The 21,515-nt window shown below is 39.0% G+C and overlaps 1 pseudogene; it reads right to left on the reverse strand.

Annotated features, from left to right (window-relative positions):
• Window positions 1–14,791: 14,791 nt before the first annotated feature.
• LOC128598859 (ezrin-like) lies at window positions 14,792–16,629 on the reverse strand (annotated as a pseudogene).
• Between the last annotated feature and the right edge of the window lie 4,886 nt (window positions 16,630–21,515).

The following is a 21,515-nucleotide window of genomic DNA, read 5'->3' on the forward strand; positions in this document are numbered from 1 at the left end:
TATGGATTTATGGGACTCTTTCTGGACAAAGGACTCAAGTACAACTTGGATTTTATCTTACAAAATGCAAATAATGTAACCTAATTGTATGTACCCTCATATTAACTGAAAATAAGAAAAAAGTATGGAGCCCACCCCTTGGACTCTTGACTGTCTCTGTAGCCTGGAGGTGGAATTAGGTAGGAAAAACCTTAACTAGGCCAAGTACTTTCACTTCTCTTATCTGACTTTAAACAAAGACTTTATGGGGGCAAGACATGATTGCAAGAGGGACTTTACCTAACAATTGCAATCAGTGTAACTGGCTTATTGTACCCTCAATGAATCCCCAACAATAAAAAAAAAAGAAAAAAAAAAAAAAAAGAAAATACTCGACAGGTTGAGAGATCATTTTCTCTTTTTATGGTACCCTTTTCTGGTTTCTAAACAGAGATTAGTATCTAGAATTGGTGGACTGATTGACTGAACATCATAGTGAAGAATGGCTCCACAAAATTCATTCTCTCATGTAGGTGGTTGGGAAAGCCAAAGCTCTAATTCCTGAGAGAAAGTTTGGAATGGGGGCTGCTAAGAAAATTCTCTTTTATTTGCCCCCTCCTTACCTGTTCCTGAGGTTTCTTCTCTTCCTTCAGTCCCATGTGCTGAGATCTAATTCTGAAAGAAGTGCCATGTGTTCCCCAGGGCACATTTTAAAACTGACTTTTATGAAAATAGTTTATTTCTATTTCTATTTTTATTTTAAAAATAATTGAATTGTGAGTAAAAACTGTCAGCTAACGAGAAGAATAGCAAACCAAGTAAATATCAATAGAGAAGAAGTTAGAAAAGTCTTCACCGAAAATTTTGGCATGAGACAGGTGTATGCAAAAATGAGACAGGTGTGTGCAAAAAAGTTTACTGAAGAATAAAAGCAAAGGAGAGTTAAACTTTGCCCAGAGTTTTGAAGAGGCAAGACCATGTTTTGGGCCATGTTATCCCTGGTGATGAAACATGGTTGTACCAATACAAAAACCCTGAAATTAAAGGTCAAAGTATACAATGGAAGTCAGCCAATTCTCCATGACCAAAAAAGTCCCATCAATTCAAATCAAGAGTCAAAGGAATGTTGTTGGTCTTCTTTTATATCAGAGAGATGGTTCATTATGAATTTGTGCCAACTGGAAAGTTAACCAAGTTTACTATTTGCAAGTGCTGAAAAGTTTGCATGAAAAAATTAGACAAAAACACCCTGAACTTTTTGCTGACAACTGATGACTCTTGCTTTATGTCAATGCACTGGCTCACATAGTACTGTCTGGGAGGAATTTTTTAACCAGTAAACAATTGTATTGGAACACATTCCCTACTCACTTGATTGGGCCCCAGATGACTTCTTTCTTTACCCAAAGATAAACAAAATATTGAAAGAAAGAGACCTTTTGATGACAATGTTTTTAATTGGCTTGTCAAAGATCAAATAACGGTAAGTAGCTGGATTCATCTCTTGGTTCTCTATTCTATTCCACACATCTACTTCTTTGTTTTTGTGCCAGTGCCATGTTGTTTTGATCAATATCAATTTATAGTATAGTCTGAGGGATTCATTGAGGGTACAATAAGCCAGGTTACACTGATTGCAATTGTTAGGTAAAGTCCCTCTTGCAATCATGTCTTGCCCCCATAAAGTGTGACACACACCAAGGCCCCACCCCCCTCCCTCGATCCCTCTTTCTGCTTTTCCTCCCCCTCATAACCTTAATTGTCATTAATTGTCCTCATACAAAAATTGAGTACATAGGATTCATGCTTCTCCATTCTTGTGATGCTTTACTAAGAATAATGTCTTCCAATTCCATCCAGGTTAATACGAAGGATGTAAAGTCTCCATTTTTTTTAATAGCTGAATAGTATTCCATGGTATACATATACCACAGCTTGTTAATCCATTCCTGGGCTGGTGGGCATTTAGGCTGTTTCCACATTTTGGTGATTGTAAATTGAGCTGCAATAAGCAGTCTAGTACAATTGTCCTAATGATCAAAGGATTTTTTTCCTTCTGGGTAGATGCCCAGTAATGGGATTGCAGGATCAAATGGGAGGTCTAGCTTGAGTGCTTTGAGGTTTTTCCATACTTCCTTCCAGAAAGGTTGCAGTCCCACCAGCAGTGTAAAGGTGTTCTCTTCTCTCCACATTCATGCTTTTGAAATTTTGTGATGTGGGCCATTCTCACTGGGGTTAGATGGTATCTCAGGGTGGTTTTGATTTGCATTTCTCTAATAGATAGGGATGATGAACATTTTTTCATATGTTAATTAGCCATTTGTCTGTCTTCTTTAGAGAAGGTTCTATTCATGTTCTTGCCCATTGATATATGGTATTGTTGGCTTTTTTCATGTGGATTAATTTGAGTTCTCTATAGATCCTAGTTATCAAGCTTTTGTCTGATTCAAAATATGTAAATATCCTTTTCCATTGTGTAGGTAGTCTATTTACTTTGGTTATTATCTCCTTAGCTGTACAGAAGCTTTTCAGTTTAATGAAGTCCCATTTGTTTATTTTTGTTGTTGTTGCAATTGCCATGGCAGTCTTCTTCATGAAGTCTTTCCCCAGGCCAATATCTTCCAGTGTTTTTCCTATGCTTTCTTTGAGGATTTTTATTATTTCATGCTTTAAATTTAAGTCCTTTATCCATCTTGAATCAATTTTTGTGAGTGGGTTCAGTTTCAGTCTTTTACATGTGGATATCCAGTTCTCCCAACACCATTTATTGAATAGAGAGTCTTTCCCCCAAGGTATATTCTTGTTTGGTTTATCAAAGATTAGGTGTTGTAAGATGTTAGTTTCATTTCCTGGTTTTCTATTCGATTCCAACTGTCTATGTCTCTATTTTTGTGCCAGTACCATGCTGTCTTGACCACTATGGCTTTGTAGTACAGCCTAAAATCTGGTATGGTGATGCCCCGTCTTTATTTTTATTACTAAGAACTGCCTTAGCTATATGGGTTTTTTTCTGGTTCCATACAAAATGCAGTATCATTTTTTCCAAATCTTGAAAGTACAATGTTGGTATTTTAATAGGAATGGCATTGAATAGGTAGATTGCTTTGGGAAGTATAGACATTTTAACAATGTTAAATGTTAAATGAGCATGGTATGTTCTTCCATTTCTTAATATCCTCTGCTATTTCCTTTCCGAGGGTTTCATTATTTTCTTTATAGAGGTCCTTCACTTCCTTCGTTAGGTATATTCCTAGGTATTTCATTTTCTTTGAAACTATGGTGAAGGGAGTTGTGTCCTTAATTAGCTTCTCATCTTGACTGTTATTGGTGTATACAAAGGCTACTGACCTGTGGACATTGATTTTATATCCTGAAACATTACTGTATTTTTTGATGAATTCTAGGAGTCTTGTGATTGATTCTCTAAGTATAAGATCATGTCATCAGCAAAGAGGGAGAGTTTGACCTCCTCTGCTCCTATTTGGATTCCCTTTATTTCCTTGTCTTGCCTAATTGTATTGGCTAGAACTTCCAGCACTATGTTGAATAGCAAAGGTGACAGAGGACAAACTTGTGTGGTTCCAGGTCTACAAGGAAAAGCTTTCAGTTTTACTCCATTCTGTAAAATATTAGTTGTGGGTTTGTCATAGATAGCTTCAATCAGTTTTAGAAATGTGCCACCTATGCCTATACTCTTCAGTGTTCTAATTAGAAAAGGATGTTGGATTTTATCAAATGCTTTTTCTGCATCTATTGAGAGGATCATATGATCTTTATTTTTGCCTCTGTTAATATGGTGGATAACGTTTATGGACTTGCCTATGTTAAACCAGCCTCGCATCCCTGGGAGGAAGCCTACTTGATCATGATGTATGACTTTTTTGATGATAAACTGTAATCTATTGGCTAGGATTTTGTTGAGAATTTTTGCATCTATATTCATGAGGGAAATTGGTCTGAAATACTCTTTTTTGGCTGGGTCTTTTCCTGGTTTTGGTATCAAGGTGATGTTTGCTTAGTAGAACGTGTTGGGGAAGATTCCTTCTTCCTCAATTTTTTGGAATAAGTTCTGCAGTACAGGAATAAGCTTTTCCTTGAAGGTTTGATAGAATTCTGGTGTGCATCCATCTGGACCAAGGCATTTTTTGGTTGGAAGCTTTTTTATTGTTTCTTCAATCTCAGTGCTTGAAATTGGTCTGTTCAGGAGCTCTATTTCTTCCTGGCTAAGTCTAGGGAGAGGGTGTGATTCCAAATATTAATCCATTTCCTTCACATTGTCAAATTTCTGGGCATAGAGTTTCTGGTCGTATTCAGAGATGATCTCTTGTATCTCTGTGGGATCAGTTGTTATTTCCCCTTTATCATTTCTGATTGAGGTTACTAGAGATTTTACTTTTCTATTCCTCGTTAGTCTGGCCAATGGTTTATCTATTTTATTTATTTTTTCCAAAAACCAACTCCTTGTTTCATTAATTTTCTGAATGATTCTTTTGTTTTCAATTTCATTGATCTCTGATTTGATTTTGGATATTTCTTTTCTTCTACTGGGTTTGGGTTTAGATTGTTCTTGTTTTTCTAATTCCATAAGATGGCTTGTGAGTTTTTTTGATGTGTTCTCTTTCTGTTTTTTTTTTTTTTGTAGAGACAGAGTCTCACTTTATGGCCCTCGGTAGAGTGCTGTGGCCTCACACAGCTCACAGCAACCTCCAACTCCTGGGTTTAAGCGATTCTCTTGCCTCAGCCTCCCGAGTAGCTGGGACTACAGGCACCCGCCACAACGCCCGGCTATTTTTTGGTTTGCAGTTCAGCCGGGGCCAGGTTTTGAACCCGCCACCCTCGGTATATGGGGCCGACGTCTTACCAACTGAGCCACAGGTGCCACCGCTCTTTCTGTTTTTTGAATGTAGGCATCTAAAGTGATAAATTTTCCTCTCCAAAATTCTTTTGCAGTATCCCATAGGTTTTGGTAGCTTCTGTCTTCATTGTTGTTATGCTTAAGGAAGTTAATGATTTTCTGTTTTATTTCTTCCTGCACCCATCTGTTATTCAACAGAAGGTTGTTTAATTTCCATGCCTTTGTGTGGGGTCAAACGTTTTTGTTAGAGTTGAGTTCCACCTTTAGTGCCTTATTATACCAATTTTCTTAAGTGTTCTGATCATGAAAGGATGCTGGATATTATCAAAAGCTTTTTCTGCATCAGTTGAGGGAATCAGATGGTTTTCATTTTTTATTTTGTTTATGTGATAAATTATATTTATAGATTTACACATATTTAACCAGCCTTGAGATCCTGGAATAAAACCAACTTGGTCATGGTGTATAATTTGTTTAATGTGTTGCTGGATTCTGTTTGCTAGAATCTTGTTGAATATTTTTGTATCAATATACATTAGTGATATTGGTCTATTATTTTCTTTTCTTCTTAAGTCTTTTCCTGGTTTGGGGATCAAAGTAATGTTTGCTTCATAGAATGTGTTGGGTAGTATTCCTTATTTTTCTATATTTTGGAAAAGTTGAGTAATATAGGTACTAGTTGCTCTTTAAAGGTTTGGTAGAATTCTATTGTGAAGCTATCTTGTCCTGGGCTTTTCTTTTTAGGGAGATTTTTTATAGTTGATGCTATTTCAGAACTTAATATAGGCCTGTTCAACATTTCCACTTTGTTCTGGCTAAGTCTAGGAAGGTGGCGTGCTTCCAAATAATGGTCTATTTAAGGTAGTGTGCTTCCAAGTATTGGTCTATTTCCTTCAAATTTTTGTATTTCTGAGAATAGAGTTTCTTGTAATATTCATTAAGGATTTTTTTTAATTACTGAGGAATCTGTTGTTATTTCATCTTTGCCATTCCTGATTGATGAAATTAGAGATTTTAGTCTTTTTTTTCCTGGTTAGGTTAGCCAAATGTTTACCTATTTTATTGACCTTTTCAGAAAACCAATTTTTTGATTTATTGATCTGTTGTATAATCCTTTTTTTTTTCAATTTCATTTAATTCTGCTCTAATTTTGGTTATTTCTTTTCTTCTGTTGGGTTTGGGATGGGAATGTTCTTCCTTTCCCAGTTGCTTGATATGTCCCGTTAAGTTGGGACATCTCAACTTAATATTTTCTCTTTCTGTTCTCTTGAGGAAGGCTTGCAGTGCTATAAATTTCCTGCTTAGGACTGCCCTTGTGGTATCCCAGAGGTTCTGGTAATTCGTGTCTTCATTATTATTTTGTTCCAAAAATTTGGTAATTTCCTTCTTAATCTTGTCTATGACTCAGCTATCATTCAGCATAAGGTTATTTAGTTTCCATGTTTTTGTATGAGTATGCAGATTCCTGTTTTTATTGAGTTCAACTTTTATTCCATGTTGGTCTGAGAAGATGCAAGGAATAATTTCTATTTTTTTGAATTTTCTAAGGTTAGATGAAATGTTCTGTAGATGTCTGCTAAATCCAATTGTTGAATGGTTAAGTTTAAATCTAAAATTTTCTTTGCTTAGTTTCTTATTGGAGGATCTATACAAAACTGCCAGAGGATTGTTAACAACTCTGACTTTTATGGTTTTCGAGGAAATCAAGTTGCTCATGTCTGTTACAGTCTCTCTTATAAACTGAGGAGCATTTTGATTGGGTGCATAAATGTTAATAATTGAAATCTCATCATGTTAATTGTTACCCTTAACAAATAAGAAGTGCATCCTTATCTTTCCTTGCATCCTTATCTTTCCTTACTTTTGTTGGTTTAAAGCCTATTGTATCTGTGAATAAAATTGCAACAATTGCTTTTTTCTGATTTCCATTTGCCTGAATTATAGATAACCATCCCTTCACCCTGAGTCTATATTTATCTTTTAAGGTAAGATGAGATTCTTGTTTTCAGCAGATATCTGGCATGAGTTTTTATATCCATTCAGCGAACCTATGCCTCTTTAGAGGACAATTTAAGCCATTCACATTAATTGAGAATATTGATAAGACTGCTAGTATGTTGGGTATTGATAAGACTGCTAGTATGTTGGGTATCGAGTTTTTTCCAGTGGAAATTTTAATCTTTTTGCCACTGTGGAAGTTGGGTTTTAATTTCTGAGTGAGTTTACCTTTGTGGTGGAGGATTACACTGGTCATTATGGAGGATAGGTCTAAGAATATCCTGGAGAAGTAGTTTAGTAATGGCAAATTTCTTTGACATGTGTATGTCATTAAAGTATTTAATTTCTGCATCATAAATGAAACTCAGTTTAGCTGGATACAAGATCCTGGGTTGAAAATTATTTTGTTTTAGGAGATTAAAAGTCGATGACCACCCTCTTCTAGCTTGAAAAATTTCAGCAGACAGTTCTGAAGTCATTCTAATATTATTCCCCTCGTAGGTTATGGTTTTCTTATGTTTGGCTGCTTGCAGAATTTTCACCTTCATATTAACTTTGGCAAAGTTAATTATAATGTGTCTGGGAGATGCTTTATTTGGGTTGAGTCATGCTGGGGTTCTGAAATTGTCTGCTATCTGAATTTCAGAATCTCTTGGCATGTCTGGGAAGTTCTCTTTGATTATTTTGAAAATAAACACGTAAGCTTCTATTAATCTCATGTAGCAAAATTTAAATTTACACATTTAATTTTTATCTCTAGAAGTCCCATTTATTTCTTCCATTTCTAGATATATGTTTGTTAACTGATTTGTTCCAAATTGTAAGTCATATTTTCCTGCTTCTTCAAGATCCATTTCTGTGTTGCTTAAAGGAATACCAGAAGCTGGGTTGTTTACAATGGAAAGAGGTTTGTTTGATTCATGATTCTGCAGGGTGTATGGTGCCAGCATCTGCTCCTGGTGAGTATATTGGGCTGCTTCCACTGATGGCGGAAGGGCAAGTGGAACTAGCCAGATATCACCTGGTAAGAGAGAAATGCAAGAGAAGAGGGGAAGAGATGAAAGGTTCTTTTCAACAGCCAGTTCTAGCTGGAACTAAAAATGAGAACTCTCTCTCTCCCATGAGAATGCTACCAAGCCATTCATGAGGGATTTGCCTCCCTGACCAAAATACCATCCATCATGCCACATCCTCAACATTGGGGATCAAAATTCAGCATGAGACTTGGCAGGGCCAAACAAAACATTTACAAACTTTTAGTACAAGATCTAGTAATTTTTAATCAAATGTTAAGATATTGAGAATTTTAAGCTATTTAATAGTATTTTGTAGTATTCATTGTATTTTATTAAAGCCTTTCAGACGTTTTCTGGCAGTTAATTTATAATACTTGTAAGTTAGTTTGATTCTTTTGAATTTTTTAAAAAGCTAATTTAGGGTAGGTTAGTCATATTCTGAGGCTAATTTTTCATAATGTGTATGACATAGCTTTTCTGCCATTCATATGGAATGCTATGTATATTCAATAACATTTCTCACTCTAGCCAAAGAATACTAAAATGAATCCTGGCTCTGTGCATGTTCTGGGAGTTGTGTGTTTTATAGCTCTCCAGTAATTTTTCTTTCTTTGGAAATTGTTCTTTTCTAGTCACCCGGGGGTTCACACTGCTCATGACCCTTTTGTCCTTCAGTCCTTAACAGTGTGAAAACACAACAAGAAGTATTACTTTTTTTTTTTTATTGTTGGGGATTCATTGAGGGTACAATAAGCCAGGTTACACTGATTGCAATTGTTAGGTAAAGTCCCTTTTGCAATCATGTCTTGCCCCCATAAAGTGTGACACACACCAAGGCCCCACCCTCCTCCCTCCGTCCCTCTTTCTGCTTCCTCCCCATAACCTTAATTGTCATTAATTGTCCTCATATCAAAATTGAGTACATAGGATTCATCCTTCTCCATTCTTGTGATGCTTTACTAAGAATAATGTCTTCCAATTCCATCCAGGTTAATACGAAGGATGTAAAGTCTCCATTTTTTTTAATGGCTGAATAGTATTCCATGGTATACATATACCACAGCTTGTTAATCCATTCCTGGGTTGGTGGGCATTTAGGCTGTTTCCACATTTCGGCGATTGTAAATTGAGCTGCAATAAACAGTCTAGTACAAGTGTCCTTATGATAAAAGGATTTTTTTCCTTCTGGGTAGATGCTCAGTAATGGGATTGCAGGATCAAATGGGAGGTCTAGCTTGAGTGCTTTGAGGTTTCTCCATACTTCCTTCCAGAAAGGTTTTACTAGTTTGCAGTCCCACCAGCAGTGTAAAAGTGTTCCCTTCTCTCCACATCCAAGCCAGCATCTGCAGTTTTGAGATTTTGTGATGTGGGCCATTCTCACTGGGGTTAGATGATATCTCAGGGTTGTTTTGATTTGCATTTCTCTAATATATAGAGATGATGAACATTTTTTCATGTGTTTGTTAGCCATTCATCTGTCATCTTTAGAGAAAATTCTATTTGTGTCTCTTGCTCATTGATATAAGGGATTGTTGATTTTTTTCATGTGGATTAATTTGAGTTCTCTGTAGATCCTAACTGGACCCACACCTTTCCCCACTCACAAAAATTGATTCAAGATGGATAAAGGACTTAAATTTAAGGCATGAAACAATAAAAATCCTCCAAGAAAGCATAGGAAAAACACTGGAAGATATTGGCCTGGGCAAAGACTTCATGAAGAAGACTGCCATGGCAATTGCGACAACAACAAAAATAAACAAATGGGACTTCATTAAACTGAAAAGCTTCTGTACAGATAAGGAGACAATAACCAAAGCAAAGAGACAACCTACACAATGGGAAAGGATATTTGCATATTTTCAATCAGACAAAAGCTTGATAAGAAGTATTACTTTTGAAGGAAAAAGGAGGCTTCAGCAGACACAGAATCATTGGCAACATGACTCTTGAACTTCCCCACCTACAGAACTGTGAATAAATAAATAAATTTATGTTCTGTATAAATTACATACAGTCTCAGTCAGCATTTTATAACAGCACAAGCAGACCAGGATAAGGAAAGAGCATGGGTATGTGAATTGTTGAAGCCTGACTACAGGGATGCCTAGTGGAGTGTGGAAGGTTCAAAGACAATGAGTGGAAAATGTTCAGGGGCTGGAAAGGAGTCACAAAGGATCACCCAAAAGAGAGATGCTTTATTCACAGTGAAGTGGATTGCAGGAGAGAGGGCCAGTAGGAAACATCCATGAACATTCCCCATGAGGGAGAAAGCCCTAAATACTTGCCAGGGCTGGAAAACGCAAAGCTAGATTCTTTTTGTACTAGTCCAGGTAAGACCTTTCATGCCCCTTTTCCATTCTCCCTCTACATTATCCAATTCCAGACAGGTTGGAGATGCAGTTATCTAGTTATCTGCTTTCATACTTTGGAATGACATTGCAAGTTTTTGAGTTGAGGCTGTTTGTGACTTGAAGTGATCTTATGACAAACTCTTTCACAAGAATGAAAAGCCACATGGACTGCTGAAGTTCTTATTTTTTGGCAGGGGAAGATTTCCCTCTGAATAAAGTTTGAAAGAATAATGAGATGGAATAAATAAAATTATGATTTGATAATATTATAAGTGTGGCCACTTATACAGGGCAAAAGTTCTACTTGGTTGGGTCCCTTCTTCCACATGTCAGCTCCTGAGAAAGCTTCTTCCAGTCCACTGGTCTGAAGGGGCAACTTTTTCCTGTCTGGACATTCTCCAGCAATCTTACTCTCCTACTTTCTTCAAAGAACGGATTACTACCTGAAAGTATGTTGTTCATGTTTTTGCTTATTGTCATTTACCTTCTTTTAGACTGCAAGTTGCATAAATGCAGGGGTGCTGCCTGCTTAGTTCACTGCAGTATACCCACTGACTAGAATAGTGTCCAGCAAATATTATGTAAATGCTCAATAAGTATTTGTTGGGTAAGTAAATTAATGAATGAATGAAAATTGTATAAGGTAGTTAGATTCTGAAGTGAGAGAAATGCATAGTCATCTAACTTTAATGGGATCTCTCTCTCTTTTTTTCTTTCTTTTTCTTTTCTCTCTTCTTTCTTTCTTCTTCTTCTTCTTCTTCTTCTTCTTTTTTTTCTTTTTGAGACTGAGTCTCACTTTATCACCCTTTGCAGAGTACCATGGTGTCACAGTTCACAGCAACCTCAAACTCTTGGGCTAAAGCAATCACTTTGACTCAGCATCCCAAATAGCTGGGAGTACAGGCACCTGCCATAAAAACCTAGTCATTTTTAGAGATGGGTGTCTCACTCTGGCTCAGGCTGGTCTTGAACTCCTGAGCTAGGCAATCCACCCTCCTTGGCCTCACAGAGTTCTAGGATTACAGGCTATGGGTGAGCCACTGCATCTGGCTGGGATTACTCTTTTAATTATGCATTATTAATTTTAATACAATGATACATTTATGCTGTGGTAGTAAAAATTTACACATTATTGGTATGTCTAATTTTCTCTGTTGATGCTTTCATGCAAAATTATAATCCAAAAGCATACAGTAACATTAAAAACACTTTAAACATGTGTGGAGAGAGAATAGTATTAAACAGAGAGCATTTGATCATAAATCACATTAAACATATTTGAATTCAAGAAAATATTTTTATAACAAAAACAACAGCTGATGAACATCTCTAGGAGAACTCTGGAGCACAATGAAGAAGTTATAGTAACCCAGTGGAGCACAGAAAACTGGGATGTCTGTATAGAAAAAGATAGGACGTATTTACCTGTCAATCCCTCCTATTGCTTGGCACAGCTCAGTGTGTTACTTTAGCTGTAACCTTCTTTCATGGGTGAAAAGAAGACCAGGGTGATTCCAACAGCCTTTGTCACCATCACAGACACCTGCAGCTTTTTGCACTAAGGACCCCTGCATTTTTTACCAAACTAATGAAGCTGGCCAGAGTCAATACCCTGTGGTCCTTCCAACCCCAGGTGCAGAGCTACTGAATCACCTTGGACTTGGAGCTACCACTTTTCCTGTCTCGATAGCTGGAGCCACTGTATCCCATCTGGCCAGTGCCCTCATACCTACACAATGTCAAGGACTTACCCCAGCAAAGCCAGTTTAGAGAGTCTGAAAAAGGTAACTGTACCTTCTTCAAATGTGTAAACATCCAAACAAGGCTCTAAAAAACATGGGAATTTATGAACATATGACACCAAGAAAGGAGCACAATAAATGTCAAATAAGTGACCCCAAAGAACTGGAGATCTAAGACTTGCCCAATGAAGAATTCAAAATAATTATTTAAAAGCTTAGTAAGCTACAAGAAAACACAGGCAATGCAACATCAGAAAAACAATGCATAAATGGAGCAAGAAGTTTAATAAGATCTAGGATTCATAAAAAATAACCAGAAAAATTCTGGAGCTGAAAAGTCCAAAATTAATATAATGAAAAATGTAATGGAGAGCTTCAACAGCAGACTCAATTAAGCAGTATAAAGAATCTGAAAACTTGAAGATAGGTCATTTGAAATTATTTAATCATAGGAAAAAAATAAAACAAACAAACAACAACAAAAACAGAATGAAAAAGAGTGAAGAAAGCCTAAGGATTTATGGAGCACTATCAAGCAAACAAATATATACATTATATGATTCTCAGCAGGAAGATGAGAGAGAGAGAGAGAGAGAGAGAGAGATAGATAGATAGATAGATAGATAGATAGATAGATAGATAGATAGATAGATAGATAAAGAGAACACTTATTTAAAGAAATAATGCCTGAAATCTTCTCAAATCTTGGGAGGCAAATAGATATCCAGATTCAAGAAACTAAAAGGATACTAAAAAGTTTCAGCTCAAAGAAGATTTAGGAAGACACACTGTAATCAAATGATTAAAAGTCAAGACAAAGATTTTGAAAGCAGCAAGAGAAAAGCTACTCGTATCATTCATAGGAACACCCATAACACTATCAACAAATTTCTCAACAGAAACCTTGCAAGCCAAAACAGTAAGATGGTATATTCAAAATACTGAACTCCCTCTTCCAACCAAGAGTATCATACTCACAAAATTATCTGTTTAAAATGAAGAAGAAATGAAGTCTTTCTCAGACAAGTAAAAACTGAGAAATTTATCACCATTTGACCTGTCTTACAAGAAATCTTAAGGGAATTCTTCAAATTGTGAAGTGAAAATATGGTAAACAGTAATGAAAAAGTATATGAAAGCATAACTATCAATAGGAAGAATATATAGACAAATACAGAATAATGAAATATGGTAATGGTGTATGGCACATCTTTTGGGGTGGGACACAATTTTAATTGATCTTTAAATTACTTTAAACCTAACAATATTTAAAATATAAATATTGTTTAATAAATACACACTGTAAATAAAGCAAACTCTTACTATAAAAGCACAAAATATGTGTGGGAAGTAAATGGGTTGAGTTTTTAATAAGCAATTGAAGTTAAATTTTATCAATGTAAAATAGATAATTACTATAGATAATACTATATTGTATTTTATGCAAGCTGCAAGCTACTCACAAGGCAAAAATCTACAGTAGACACAAAAATATGAAGAGAAAATAATTAAAGCAAATTACTACAAAAATAATCAAATAAAAGAGTAAGACAGCTAAAGAGGAAGAGAGGAACAAAATAACTGAAAAAAAAAGAGAAAACAATAAAATGGCAAGAGTAAGTCTTCAACTATCAATAGTTTAAACTGTTTAAGAGAAAATGGTTTAAAATATTCAATCAAAAGATGTAGAGTAGCAGAATAAAGTTTTAAAAAGAAAAGATCCAGAGATACGCTGTCTACAAGAAATTCACTTTATTTTTTTTAAATTATTTTTATTTTAATATTTTTGTTGTTTGGGATTCATTGAGGGTACAAGGTTACACTGATTGTATTTGTTAGATAACGTCCCCCTTATAATTGTGTCCCACCCCCAAGAGATGTGCCATACTCCATGACCCCCATTCTCTCTCTCCTCTCCTCTCCCCACTTGCTCATTCCCCCACCCCATCCCTTGTGTTAGCTCATCTACTGAGCTTCATATTAGAATTGAGTACATTGGATTCTTGCTTCTACAGTCTTGTGATGCTTTACTAAGAAGAATATGTTCTACCTCCATCCAGGTTAATGCAAAAGATGTAAAGTCTTCATCTTTTTAATTTTTAAATTTTTTATATTTTTTTGATTTGTAATGTGTAATACCTTTATTATTCTGTAAAAGGTAACAAAATATACAGAACAAAACTTTCCCTTTTTAAAACTAATGTTACAAACCCAAATTGTCACTTATAAATATGACACTCTACAGCTGATCATTAATTAGGCATGTAAGTCCATCAATGTGTCCTTCTAACTGATAAGCAGAAAACCAAAAGGAAAAAAAAAATCTTAAAAAGTTGATCCAAGCATGCCCTCCCATGGTGCTCGTGCTGAGTGAGCCACTGCCCTGCCACCAGCTGCACAGACTGACAGGAGGGAAGAAATAACTGTACACGTGCGAGTGCTTCAGCTACAATCTTAATTTTCAACCCTCAAAACACGAATATACAAAGATGGATCCTTCATAGAAATCAAAAAACAGGTTGATTTGAGCTCATTTCAAATACAGAAAAAGTATGGCACAGATTTAAGCCACGATGTGGTTTCTTTAATGGTACCAAATCTCATGTCACACATGCCAGCACGGAGCTTGTCGCTCACACTTACAGGTGCCCTGCCTTAATTCACTCAGTCCTACTTCAAGCACAACATGGGAGGTGATTCAATAGTAATCATAAAAATCAGGCCTGTTTGGCACTATGATACAATTGGAAAAAAATAGACCAGAGAGGCAGGCTTCCACTGGTTCCCAGCACAGAATATCTCCACCAAGATAAACACTCTCTTTGTAAAGAGACTAAGTGCGAAAGTGGGTGCCTAGATTTGGAGTGCTAAAGATACAGGCATGACAAGGCTGGAAGGGCCCTCCAGTGCCCCTCTGGCTGCAGTCCCGGCCATTACATGGCCTTGAACTCATGGATCCGTTGCTTGGTGTTGCCCTGCCGGATCTGCCTCAGCGTCTGGTACTTGACCCGGCCCTGCCTCATGTTCTCGTTGTGGATGATGTCTTTGTGGGTCCTCTTGTTCTAGTCTTTGGCCTGGGACGGCTCATTGCTCAGCATCAGCCACTGCTGCTGCACACGCTGGTTCTTCTCCGCCTCTGTGATGCACTTCTCCTCCTTACAGTCATCCAGGATGCCCTTGCTGGACAGCGCCCGTCTGTAGCCCATGGGCTCTGTGCCCTTCTCCTGCAGGCCCTCGGGCATGTGGTAGGTGACCGCTCGTACAGTAGGGGCTGCGGGAGTGGGGGCACCGTCATCGCCGGGTGCAGCTCCTCCTGGGCTTCTTTGGCCCTGTGCTGCCACTCTTCCACCTCATCCTCCTTGCACCACCTGGCCTCCTCCAGGGGGCAATATTGGTAGTGTATTCTGCAAGCTCCATGGCCAGCTGTTCCTGGCTCTTTATCTGATCCACTGCCTGTTTCTCCAGCTCCTCCTTGGCCTGCAGTATGGCCATCTGGTCCGCCTCCAGGTGCTCGGCCTCCTCCTGTGCCCACTTCCTCTCTTCCTCCAGATGCAAGGCTCTCTGAATTTGTTCAGAGAGTTCTCTGTCCACCTTTCTGGTTTTCTCCTGGTAGTCCTGCAGCCTGAGCATGAGCTCCTCCTTCTCATGTATCATCTGTTCTTTCTCTCTCTCAACAGTTTCTATCCTTTTCTTCTCAGTTTCCAACTGTTGCCGCTCCAGCTGCTTCTGGTACTTCTAGCAGGCCTGGGCCTTCATCTGCTGCACCTTGATGGTGTTGGGCTTCCTGCAGCACGTGAAGAGCTCATGGTTCCCCATGCACAGCTGCAGGATGCCCTTGTTGATCCTCAGGTGCAGGGCATAGAACACACAGTCAGGTGCCTTCTTGTCAATGAGCTTAATGACAAACTTTTTGTCATTGAAAAAGATGTTCCTGATTTCGCTCCAAGGGAAGCTAATCTTTGGGGTCAACTTATTATACTTCTTGTAAATTATTTAGTCCAAGGGCATCAACTCCAAGCCAGAGGTCTGTTCCTTTCTTATTTTTGATCTCAAAATAGTTGATACCATACATTTCCAGGTCCTGAGCAATCTTAAGATACTCCAACATAGCACTCTCTTTGAACATCCTGTGGTGCTCTGCATGCCACACCTGAATCCAGTCCTCCCACTGGTCCCTGGTAAGTTTGTGCTGGTCCATAACTCTTTGAGGGATCAGCTGCTGCAGAGTTGAGGTACCCGGTCTTGTGCACTTCTTTGTTATAATCCCCAAAATTGGCCTGAACAGCATAGGACCTTAGGAGCACTGTGGTCTCCGAGTGGCAGTAAATCTCATGACTGAGGATTCCCTCCTTCACTTGGAGGAAGAAGAGTTTCTGGGTGATGTCCTGGATGAGCTCCTCAGACACATCTTCAGGGTAGAACTTGGCCCAAAACTTGAACTGGAGGGGATTCTCCTTCCTGAGCTCCTGGACAGACACCTTTTTATGGAGTTTCAGCCAGGTAAGAAATCCTTTATTATCCACATACTGGAGGCCAAAGTACCACATTTCCCAGAGGTCGATAGTCTTAACTACCTAATCAAAAAGTTGTTTTCCAGTTGTATTTGGCTGGATTTCAAACTCCAGCTCTGCATCCATGGTGGTAACCTGGACATTGATTGGTTTTGGCATCTTCAGTTCCTGATGGGTTTCCTCAGTCCCCTGGAAAGATGACTCTCCAGCAGCAGCCTCGGTTGTCCCCAACTGCAGGCAGAGCAGAGCCCTCAGGGTGCTCTGCAGGACTCGTGCCCTCCCTTCACATGGTCTTCATCTTTTTTAGTGGCCCCTTATACCGGAGGTGGCAAGTTCAAACCCAGCCCCAGCCAAAAACTGCAAAAAAGGTGGAGCATGAGCCCACCTCTCCCAAGTCACCATGTGAGAGGAAGGGGGGTCTGTACCTTTTCCCCACGTGGATTATTGGTGTGGACAGACAGCTAAAGACATGCAGTGAATTGGCAGATTGCTGTATATGAGGTGTAATTTTAAAACCACGGACTCTGTTGTAGAGATTTTTCCTGCTTGGTCGTGCTGGCCGGCAGGCCCCTCCCTCATGGAGGACAGCAGCTTGCAATTCCTGGCAAATCCCAATTGACAAAAATTTATTCCTGAGCTAAGTTTGGCACCCAAAAGGGGAGCCACTCAGAATCACGAGGAGCTAAGCAACCCAGTGGAAAATTGAAGGGAAGGGATCCCGCCTGGGAAACAGACATTTTGAATTGTCCTAAATGGCAGACACCTTCCCCCAGAACAACAGGAGTGATTAAACAGACTGGACCATTCCTGGTGGGGAATATTGGTGTGGGCTAGCAGTTCAGGCTGTGCAGTGAACTGGCAGGTGGCTGGACTCAAAATTCCAGATTCAAAAGTGAGACTCTGAGCCACAAAAACTGAGGATAAGGTCTCCTTGTGCCACAGCCGTGGGAGCTGGCAGCAGCTAAAGCCAGAGGCAGCCAGCACCCTCCCCCACAGCCAATTGCAGTTGCCAGTTTGCAGGAGAACGTGGGAGCAGAGTGGAAAGATTTGTGAAGCGTGGACTCCTGCACTGAGCTGGGAGGTCAGATAGGAGTGCTGTCTGGAACAGAGCAGCTAAGGTTGCACAACAATTAGGTAATAAACTTTTACAGAAACTCAAAAATGGTGATTGGTCAGGTAGGGTGGTTACCGTCTTAACAGTATAAACTGTGAATCAGGTATAAGCCTGGGAACCACTCACAGAGCCACCTGGTGTCCAGAAAGTATATTGCATTATAAATATATTCATACAAAAGTTGATCCCCACATCATATGTATAGATGTATATTTCTACATATGTACAAGAATAATATTTTTGTGGTTGGTGCCTTTTTTTCCTCTTTTCTTTTTCTTTTTTTTCCTCATCATTTTCTTGGAGGAGCTATTGTTAATTTTTATTATTTTTATGTTTATTTTCTCTATTTTTAATTTTTTCTTTCTTCTTTTTTAACCTTTTTATGAACACCACTTTTTTTCCCCTTCTCCCTTCCTCTTTTTCCCTTCTATGGTTTCTGAGAGTGCTTACACCAGATTTTTAGAGGGTTTTTTGTTTGTTTGTTCATTTTGTTTGTATGTTTTTTACCTTTTTTGCTTTTTAATTATTTTACAATTATCATTATTTTTATTGTAGTTGTTTTTTGTTGTTGTTGTTGTTGTTGTCTGTATGTCTATGTGTTTCTGATTGTTAGTGTATCTGTGGGCTTGTCTGTCTGGTAGCTTTTCTATCTGTTTATTTGCTCATTTGGTCTCAATGAGTTTGGTGTTTCGAACTGCAATTCTGAGCTCCTAGCACTCCCCTCTACTCTCACTCTGAGGTCTGGAGGCCTGTACCCCAGGAGTCCAGATTCTTGGGTGATTTCTTGAGGGGTGTGGACAGGGCCTGGACTACAGCTGGTCAGAGCTGATTCTGCGGCATGGGAGTGAGGAGATGACAGTTGGCTGAGAGGGAATCACGCCAGAGCAGCAGTGCCCTGAGGCACAGAGCAGCAGCCATTTTTGGCAACAATAGGGCCCACCCCTGGATATTCTGAAGCCACAAGCCCTGTCTCCCTGGGCACCCAGAGGAGGCTGGGAATCTTCTCAGATGGCAACCACCGTGGAACAGATCTGGGACTAAAACACAGGCCCCATGACTAAAGGGTTTGCCTGTGGCGGTACCGGCCTTGGTAGAGTGCAGGGACCAGAAAACGCATGCATAGAGCCAGAATTCCCAGGGTGGGGCTGACCCAGAGGATTGCTTTACTGAGCCTAAGATGCACTCAGCCCTCAGGGGATCATAAGCCTATAGACAAAGGAAGGCAGGAGGTTAGAGCTGACAGCTAATTGTGCTGCAAATACAAACCTGCAGGAGTAAAGGCAGGGCCTGAGGCACAGGTTCTGGGAACTCAAAACAGCTTCTCTTCTACAGAGGAATTTAGCAGGGACAGAAACAAACAGAAAGTTGTTCTGTTCTGTCAGTAACATCAATCGGGGCTGGGCTAGAACTGAGTGAATGCCCCCCAGCCTCCATCAAGCACCTGAGGTTGTCAGGCCTCACCGCCCTCTGCTGGATAGAGGCAGAGAACAGTGGCCTGGCTGAGCAGATACAGATTTCCTTGTGATGCAGGCAGGTGCAAACCCCTGAAGTATGTGCTCACTGGAGGTAACTAGGTCTCAGTCCTGTGGGGATATCAGTGACTGGGTGTGACAGAGATGCAAGGTGGGGAAGGAGGCATCAATCTTCCCAGACTAACCTACTTGCTAGGTGGGTCCTCCTGACTTCATGGAGTACCAGAGCAAGTCATATTTGAGTTGTCACCAGACCCCTGCATTCCAGTTCCCAGAGACCTTTGAAACTGTCACACCTGAGACAGATGCTGACTGAGACAATTGATTTGGACCATTTGAACTGAGCCAATCACCTTAGGACTACTCAAGTGGTTCCCTGGGTGTGTGGTTGTAGGAAGGTTTGATTTTCCTTTTACGACTGTTGCCTGTGGGGGGCGGGGTGACTTAATTGCTAGTATTTCTCCACAGCTGAGACTTCAACCCAGATTAACTGTTTCACTAGGGTCAAACAGAGCCCAGCTGAAAACAAGACAGGACCACTTAACTTCACTACACCAAATAAGTCCTCAGTTTCTCAGGCCATAGCATGGTACAGGTCCTCAACAAAGCTCCAGGAGAAAACTCAACTGGTGTGAAATAATCATGGTACGGAGTCAGTGGAAAAACTCTGGTAACATGAATAACCAGAATAGATGACCCCCCCCCAAGGAAAGATATGGCAGATGTAACTGAAGATCCCATCCATAAAAAGCTGGCTGAGATGTCAGAAATCGAATTCAGAATTTGGATTGCAAACAAGATTAATAGAATGGAGGAAAATTTGGAATTAGAAATTCAAAGAGCAATTCAAAAGTCAGAATTAGAAATTCGAGGAGAAATTCAAAAGTTGTCTCAAGAATTTAATGAATTTAAAGACAAAACCACCAAAGATTTTTATGCACTGAAGCAAGAATTTGAAGCCCTCAAAGATCTGAAAAATACAGTAGAATCCCTCAGTAACAGAGTGGAGGAAGCAGAAGAAAGAATATATGACATTGAAGATAAAGCTTTTGAATGCTCCCAAACTCTCAAAGAGGAAGAGTAATGGAGAGCAAAAATGGATCATTCTCTCAGAGAGCTCTGGGATAATTCGAAGAAGGCTAATATTCACCTCATTGGAATCCCTGAAAGTGATGAAGTGGCCCCGAAAGGCACAGAGGTCCTTCTCCATGAAATTATGAAAGAAAATTTTCCAGACACGCCAAGAGATTCTGAAATTCAGATAGCAGACAGTTTCAGAACCCCAGCACAACTCAATCCAAATAAGACAATCCCCAGGCATATCATAATTAACTTCATTAGTCTTAATATGAAGGACAAAATTCTGAAAGCAGCCAGATGTAATAAATCCATTACCTACAAAGGGAAGAATATTAGAATGACTACAGATCTCTCTGCTGAAACTTTTCAAGCCAGAAGAGAGTTGTCATTGAATTTTAATCTCCTAAAACAAAATAACTGTCAAACCTGAATCCTATATCCAGCTAAACTGAGTTTCATTTATGATGGAGAAATTAAATGACATTCATATGTTGAAGAAATTTGCCAAAACCAAACCAGCTCTTCAGGATATTCTCAGACCTATCCTCCAAAATGACCAGCCCAATCCTCTACCACAAAAATAAACTCTCTCAGAAACTTTTGATCAAACTCCAACTTCCACAGTGGCAAAAGGATTAAAAATGTCCACTGGACTTTCAAAAAACTTGATACCCAAAATTTTACCAAACTTATCAATATTCTCCATAAATGTGAACGGGCTTAAACTGTCCTCTAAAGAGGCACAGGTTAGCTGACTGGATACAAAAACTTAGGCCAGATATTTGCTGCATACGAGAGTCACATCTTAACTTAAAAGATAAATATAGACTCAGGGTGAAAGGATGGTCGTCCATATTTCAGGCAAATGGTAATCAGAAAAAAGCAGGTGTTGCAATTCTATTTGCAGACGCAATAGGCTTTAAACCAAGAAAAGTAAGGAAGGACAAGAATGTTCACTTCATATCTGTTAAGGGTAAGACTCAATATGATGAGATTTCAATTATTAGTATTTATGCACCCAACCATAATGCACCTCAATTTATAAGAGAAACTCCAACAGACATGAGCAACTTGATTTCCTCCAGCTCCATAATAGTTGGAGATTTCAAAACTCCTTTGGCAGTGTTGTATAGATACTCCAATAGGAAGCTGAGCAAAGAAATTTTAGATTTAAACCTAACCATCCAACATTTGGATTTAGCAGACATCTACAGAACATTTCATCCCAACAAAACTGAATACACATACTTCCCATCAGCCCACAGAACATACTCCAAAATCAATCACATCTTAGGTCACAAGTCTAACCTCAGTAAATTTAAAGGATAAAATTTATTCCTTGCATCCTCTCAGACCACCATGGAATAAAAGTTGAACTCAGTAAAACAGAAATC

The sequence above is a fragment of the Nycticebus coucang genome, chromosome 11, assembly GCF_027406575.1.
Source record: "Nycticebus coucang isolate mNycCou1 chromosome 11, mNycCou1.pri, whole genome shotgun sequence".
Lineage (NCBI taxonomy): Eukaryota > Metazoa > Chordata > Mammalia > Primates > Lorisidae > Nycticebus > Nycticebus coucang.